This window comes from Labeo rohita, chromosome 4, assembly GCF_022985175.1.
Source record: "Labeo rohita strain BAU-BD-2019 chromosome 4, IGBB_LRoh.1.0, whole genome shotgun sequence".
NCBI classification, from domain to species: domain Eukaryota; kingdom Metazoa; phylum Chordata; class Actinopteri; order Cypriniformes; family Cyprinidae; genus Labeo; species Labeo rohita.
The window spans coordinates 20,281,236-20,287,724 of record NC_066872.1 but is presented as its reverse complement, the minus strand read 5'-3'; positions in this window follow the sequence as shown (position 1 = coordinate 20,287,724).

The following is a 6,489-nucleotide window of genomic DNA, read 5'->3' as shown; positions in this document are numbered from 1 at the left end:
TACCCAGCAAGCTTTGCATTTGTAAGACCTCTGGCTGGGTCTGTGTACATTTACTCTCAGAGACTTTGTAATTATACATGTTTGGTGGCTTGTTTTTTGATAATTAGGTCCAGAATTCCATTATCATTGTTCAGTTGTCTATTCTCAGAAGTGCACTCCCACTTGATGACCATGTTCAGAATTACATCTTTTTATGTTTTATTTACATGTATCACTTCTTTTCACCTAGTATATGTAAACAGTGAATGTCAATAAAGCTTATCTTGCTTAACCCTATTCTAGCTGACCCCACAGAATGAGTTTTTTAAGGTGAGCATTATTTTAGAACGTTTACCCTTATTGTTTTCATGCTGATGCGTCATGCTGGTTATGTGACACACCGCAGCAACAAAAACACTGTATGGCTGATGTATCACTTTTGTTTCACTTTTCCTTTTTAATTCAAAATATTCACAAACCTGCTTACCATGTCATCAACTATGCGACATCCTGATTCATGAATACATGTAAGTAAATGTGTTTTGTCATTTAAAAACCTTTATAAATGATCTTGAGCTTGATCTATAATGTGAAATGGGTGCCGCAGGTCAGAGAGGTCTGTCAGTCAGACATTTACAGCTCATGAATTCATAATTTTGTCCCAAAATACATGCAAGTAAGTGGCTGGTAAACTGGGAGAAGAACAGAGTGAACTTGATAGTTACTTACCCTGATAGCACGGAGACGTCTATTTGACGTCTGCATTTACATCTGCAAGACGTATTTTTTAGAGTGTTTGCTCATCTGTTGGACGTTTCCTATCAGATGTCAAACATCTATTAGATGTCTTTAAGATGTTTATGATTTAGAATGCATGTAAAACTGACATCTTACAGACATCTGTCAGATGCTTGTACACAGCATATGCTTTCCAGATAAAGTGATCTTTAACAGACATAGATGTGTTATCTGGGTATCTGATATGAATGAAACATTGACAAATTATATTTGAATAGATTGCTATTGATGTTTTTGTTATTAATAGACATCTGTGTGTGTTTTACAAATTCCAGCTGTATTGTTTTACTAGTACTTGTGTATTCAGAAAATTCATAAAAACAATCAAGTATTTCACATCTATACAACAAAAATACTTAATAAATGCTAGCTCAATAAAAGCACCTAAATATTTATATTTAAAGGAGAAGTCCACTTCCAAAACTTACAAATAATTTACTCACCCCCTTGTCATCCAAGATGTTCATGTCTTTCTGTCTTCAGTCGTAAAGAAATTATGGTTTTTGAGGAAAGCATTTCAACATTTTTCTTCATATAATGGACTTCAATTGTGCCCCCGACTTTGTACTTACGAAATGTAGTTTAAATGCAGCTTCAAAGGACTCCAAATGATCCCAGCCAAGGAAGAAGGGTCTTATCTAGCTTAACAATCTGTCATTTTTTTGAAAAATAAAAATTTGTATACTTTTTAACCACAAAGGCTTGTGTAGCACAGGTTCTGGGGTGCACCTTCACGGCATACTATTGAGTCATGTCAAAAGGTCACACGGAATGTAGGCGGATCTACAGACCCAGTGTTTACAAAGCGAACGTGCAAAGACTAAGAAAGTGCAAGTAAGTCAAACACTGTTTACAAACAAAAAGGTACAATATGTCGGACGATTCTGAAGTTGTAGGATAAAATAAGATGGCATTTTTTGCCATACTCTACCTTTTTTAGCCGAGGTCAGTGTTAATTTTGACAGGCATTTTTGATTTAGTCTTAGTCTTTATCTTGAGACAAAAATGCTTAATAGTCTTAGTCACATTTTAGTCATTTTAGTCTTTCATAGTTTTAGTCTAGTTTTAGTCAACAAAAAGTCATTGCATTTTTGTCAACTTTTAGTCATTACTTTTAGTCAAACTGCAGTTACCAACATTTATTTTGGTAGTGATTTTGTAGTCTTCAAACAAAAACAGTCATTAATTATTCTCTAATTAGACCAAATCATTTAAGCTTATGAGAAATTTTGAATCAAGGATTGAATTTGGAAAAAAACTGGATAAATGATGACAATTTTCATTTTTGGGTATAGATACAAATTAAACTCATTTTTCAGATACAGTAGGTTTATTTAACATGTATACATTTATTTAACTTTTTTTGTTGGTTAATATTAATGACACAGATAGGTATTTAATTAGGAATGCTGTCCCTTTAAGAGGGAAGACATGCATGTAATACTGACAGGGACACACATTCAGTTTTCACCCACCTGTTTACATGCACTTAACTGTATTTACATAAGTTACTCAACACGATAGACATTTGGACTACTGTTTGTGTATTTGAGCACTGAGAACTGATCGCGCGCTGTCTGAAAACCCGAAGAAGTGGAGTGTGCGTGAGAGAGAGCGCTTCTGGTGTGTGTCTATCAGCACGATTCCCCCTTTTCCTCTGTTTCTAACTTCGCTTCGCTAATTGTAGTCTCGTCTCGTCTTTTTAATGCAGATGCAACATAAATTTCGTCATAGTTTTTATCATCAGATGTTAGTTTTAGCTCGTCAGCGTCTCGTCTTAGAAACAGAAAAAATGTTTGTTAATGAATATTTTTCGGCACCGTCTTCGTTGACGAAATTAACACTGGCCGAAGTACGCAGACGATGAACTCAGACGTGATTCGCAGTAGTGATGGGAAGTTCGGATCATTTTTTACCTTTGAGTCTTGTTCAGCAAAATGAACTAATATTTTTTGCGAGTCATTTCGTTAATTTCAGCAAAATCAGCATCACGTGTACCTTTGCAACAGTTTACAATCAGCCCAATTCCATCCAAAAAAATGTGGATTTGGCAACCATGCATCCAACACAGGCTGCAGGAATCAGATTTAACTGATCATGAGTCAAGACAAGACTGAATAGCCACTTATTCTGCATATAATAGCTGCTCCCTGATGTGCAAAAATTATATTAAAAACCAGAATAATTGCATGAGCAGGCAGTATTGGCCCGAAATTCAGCAGTAGCAGGATCAAGAAAAAAGTCCCGCTAGGGCTTTAATACAAAAATGCACACAAAGTATGGCGACTATAGAAAGCAAAAGCTGAATCCCTGACATTTTGGGTGATTTAGAAATCCCAGCCAACATGCATTTTTTTAGGTGCAAAAAGAGGACATGTCTGGGGAATAGAGTTAGTAAGAATGAGTAAAGTATTTAAAACTGTAGCCTATATAGTGTTGAGAATGTCAACTCTGATGAGTTACCAGTGTAAGCCTATGTGGTAGAAAAAAACAGGCTCAGCTCCAGACAGCCATGTCCCAATTTAACCCCTGCTCTAAGTTAAAAAATTTTCTTAATAAATAGTAGGTACTGCTGCCTCTGAAACTTTCTCGCTGCCCTTCATTACAATCACCGACAAATATGTATAATTTCCAGTGTTCCAGTATAATAATGCATGTTTATTATACTCAAGATCACATCACCAAATGTGCATCTGTATTTGCCTGTGTCACCAAAGTCTGTAGGTGGCAATAGTGAGAATCCAATATAAAGCCACTTTTCAAGTCACACTGTTAGAACTATTCCAATGTGCTAACATGTTTAGTGATTTTACAGTAAGCTATTAGTAAGGTGACATTGCAGAGTTTGTTTTTCAAGTGTTTATATGTGTAATCACTTTGTTTGTTCAATTAATTCATTAACATACAAATAAATAAATGCACATGGTACTGCAGGTGTGGATAAAAAAAATACTCAGGAATAAATCAGTAATCTGCTTTTGAGTGATAAAAATATGAATCAATATATTTATCAAGCAATTACAAGAAGTGAGCCCACTTTTTAGGAAGTATTGCACTAAAATCACCCTTTCTAGTCATGTATTTATAACCGTTTATCTGTGATTTATAATGCATTTGTTAATGAGTTATTAGTTTTTTATGAACACATTTATAAACCCTTTATAAAGGGAATCTTAATGTGAAGTTTTACCAATATTTTCATTTTTGTTTTGAAGATGAATAAAAGTTTAATGGGTTTTGTGGCATCTTCACACTGTGGTAGCTTGGATTCAGATATACATGTAGAATTTGTGAAAGTTGGCAACGATGCAGGACATCCTGGGTAACACAATAAAAGAGCTATCAGAATTTGAAATCTGTCCATGTCTTAAACAATCCATGGGGGTTACAAAACAGGTATTTTTGTGAGGATTGCTTCCTTGTTTCACTAAATAGGTCATTCTGAATAAATAGTGAAGAAAGGCTGGTTGGTAGAAAACATTTCTAAAATAATTGCCCACATTTTAAAATATATTTATCGAAATCACTGTGAGAAAAAGAAAAAATTAAATCCACCTTGAGATGTTAATAAGGCCAAAACATTTCTAGATATCCAAGACTAACCACGCAGTAAAACACATACTGCCATACTGTTTACTGTACAATGGCATATTGCATTCCACCACTTAAAGCAATTTTAATAGATATAGAAAGACCAGAAAAACAGTAATGCAATTCAATAAAAAAGCCCTGCAACAGACCCTACCCATCAGTGTATTCAGAGAGATGACAAAGACTGGAAAATTTGTAAAACATTTTCTGGTAGCCAGATTTCTTTTTAGTTCTGAGGACTTTTTTTTGGCATTTTAATCATTGTAAATGTAATTTATTTGGAATAAAAAAAAAGAAATGAATGAATAAATTAATTACAAAAAATAAATAAATATTTTTGCCTGATAACAACTAGATAACTTGTTGATAACTTCTTTTCAGTGGACAAAGAATACCTGAAATGTCTCTCATTTTCAGCTGTTTAATTTATGTATTTTCTGTTTAATCATGAGTTTAATGATGATGAGGTATTTATTTATCCAATTGCTTGTCATTGTGAAATTTCACTGGTATTTAAAATATCAGTTACTGTATATGAATTTAGTTTACACAACTATTTTATAAAAGAACATCTTAATTGCAATAGTGACAATTTTTATTCTTTAATTGCTTAATTCTTTTAGTTTTTTAATCTTTTCTGATGTCTCTCTTTGCACACTGGAAGGAGTGCATGATGCGTTTAAATCTAAATTGTGAGTGTGTTAAGTGTGTTTAAGTGTGTGTGTTTCTTTTTTTTTAATTACAATTATGAGTGTGCCACACAAAGGTGAGTGGGCAACACAAACCACATGTAGTAACACACTCTATTTTACTTAACAGTTTTTAATCCAAAAAGACAACAGAAATAAAACCTCCTGTTATCATGTATATTTTTTGAGGTGAACACTTCATCTGTCATCTGTAAATTCATCTGTTACTGTCCCTACATAATTTGGAACAAAAAACAGTGGTAAAATATTGATTTAGGAGTCTTTCCAATGATATATAGTTTGTCATGATTAGATTGGGATTTATTTGTATTATAATGAAGATTATATTGGGAGATTGTTGGGAGGCGTAAACCGGGATAATTCTGCCTAAAACTCCTGTAGTCAGAGCCTGGGATGAAGCATCGAAGAGCAACTACATCCTGCTGTTTGCCCACTCCATGTCACAGTTGCGTGGAGCATGGAGAACGCAGGATACAGAAACTTCACTTGCTCAATATTTAATAAAGCAATTGCAGGGGAATACAACTCAGGAACACTCAGGAACAAAGTAAGCAACATAAAAAGACGTAAGACCAGACAAGAATTAAGCCACAAACAAGAACTAATATACATAGTATTATTACTAAGACAGGTGGGGGGATAATCAATTAATGAAACAAACAGGAAACAGACCATATAAGGAAACTCAGGAACAAAAGACAGGGGCAAAACAAGGACAACAAGTCCACAATACTGACAGTGCCGTCAGCACCGTAACATATTTACCGGAGGGTAGGGGGTGTATCAGTGAGCTCAGGGAGCCATGGTAGGATAGAAAGTCTTAGGAGCCATGTCGGAGCAGGGAACTCAAGAGGCCATGGCAGAGAAGACAGTCCAATAAGCCCTGGCAGACCAGTCTCAGTGGCCTTAACCTCGGCCCCAAACCCCTATAGCAAAAAATTATTGGGGAGATTTACGGGTTTTGAGGCTTTCTTGGCCAGGAACTCAGTCGTGGCGGCCATCTCAACTGGGGACTCAGGTGTGGTGGCCTTCTTAGCCGGGGACTCGGGCATGGTGGCCATCCTGGACGGGAACTGAGTCGTGGCCGCCATCTTAACCGGGAACCCAGACTTGGTGGCCATCTTGGCTGGGGACTAAGGCTTGGCAGTCATCTTGGCCATGGACTCAGGCTTGGCAGCCATCTCCCTGCTCAGTAGACTGATTGGCAGCAGGCCACAAGCCAGCTGGCTGCGGGAGTGCTGCAGCCAGCTGGCTTGTGAGTGTTGAGGCTGGTGTGCTTGGCTGTCTGGAGGCTGGCATGCTTGGCTGCTCGTATGCCAGTGTTCCTTGACAGTGCTGGGAGGACGGCTGGCAGGCTTGGAAGGCCCTGAGCTGTGGCCAGCAGTTTTCAGGAGTGGCTGAGCTGAACAGC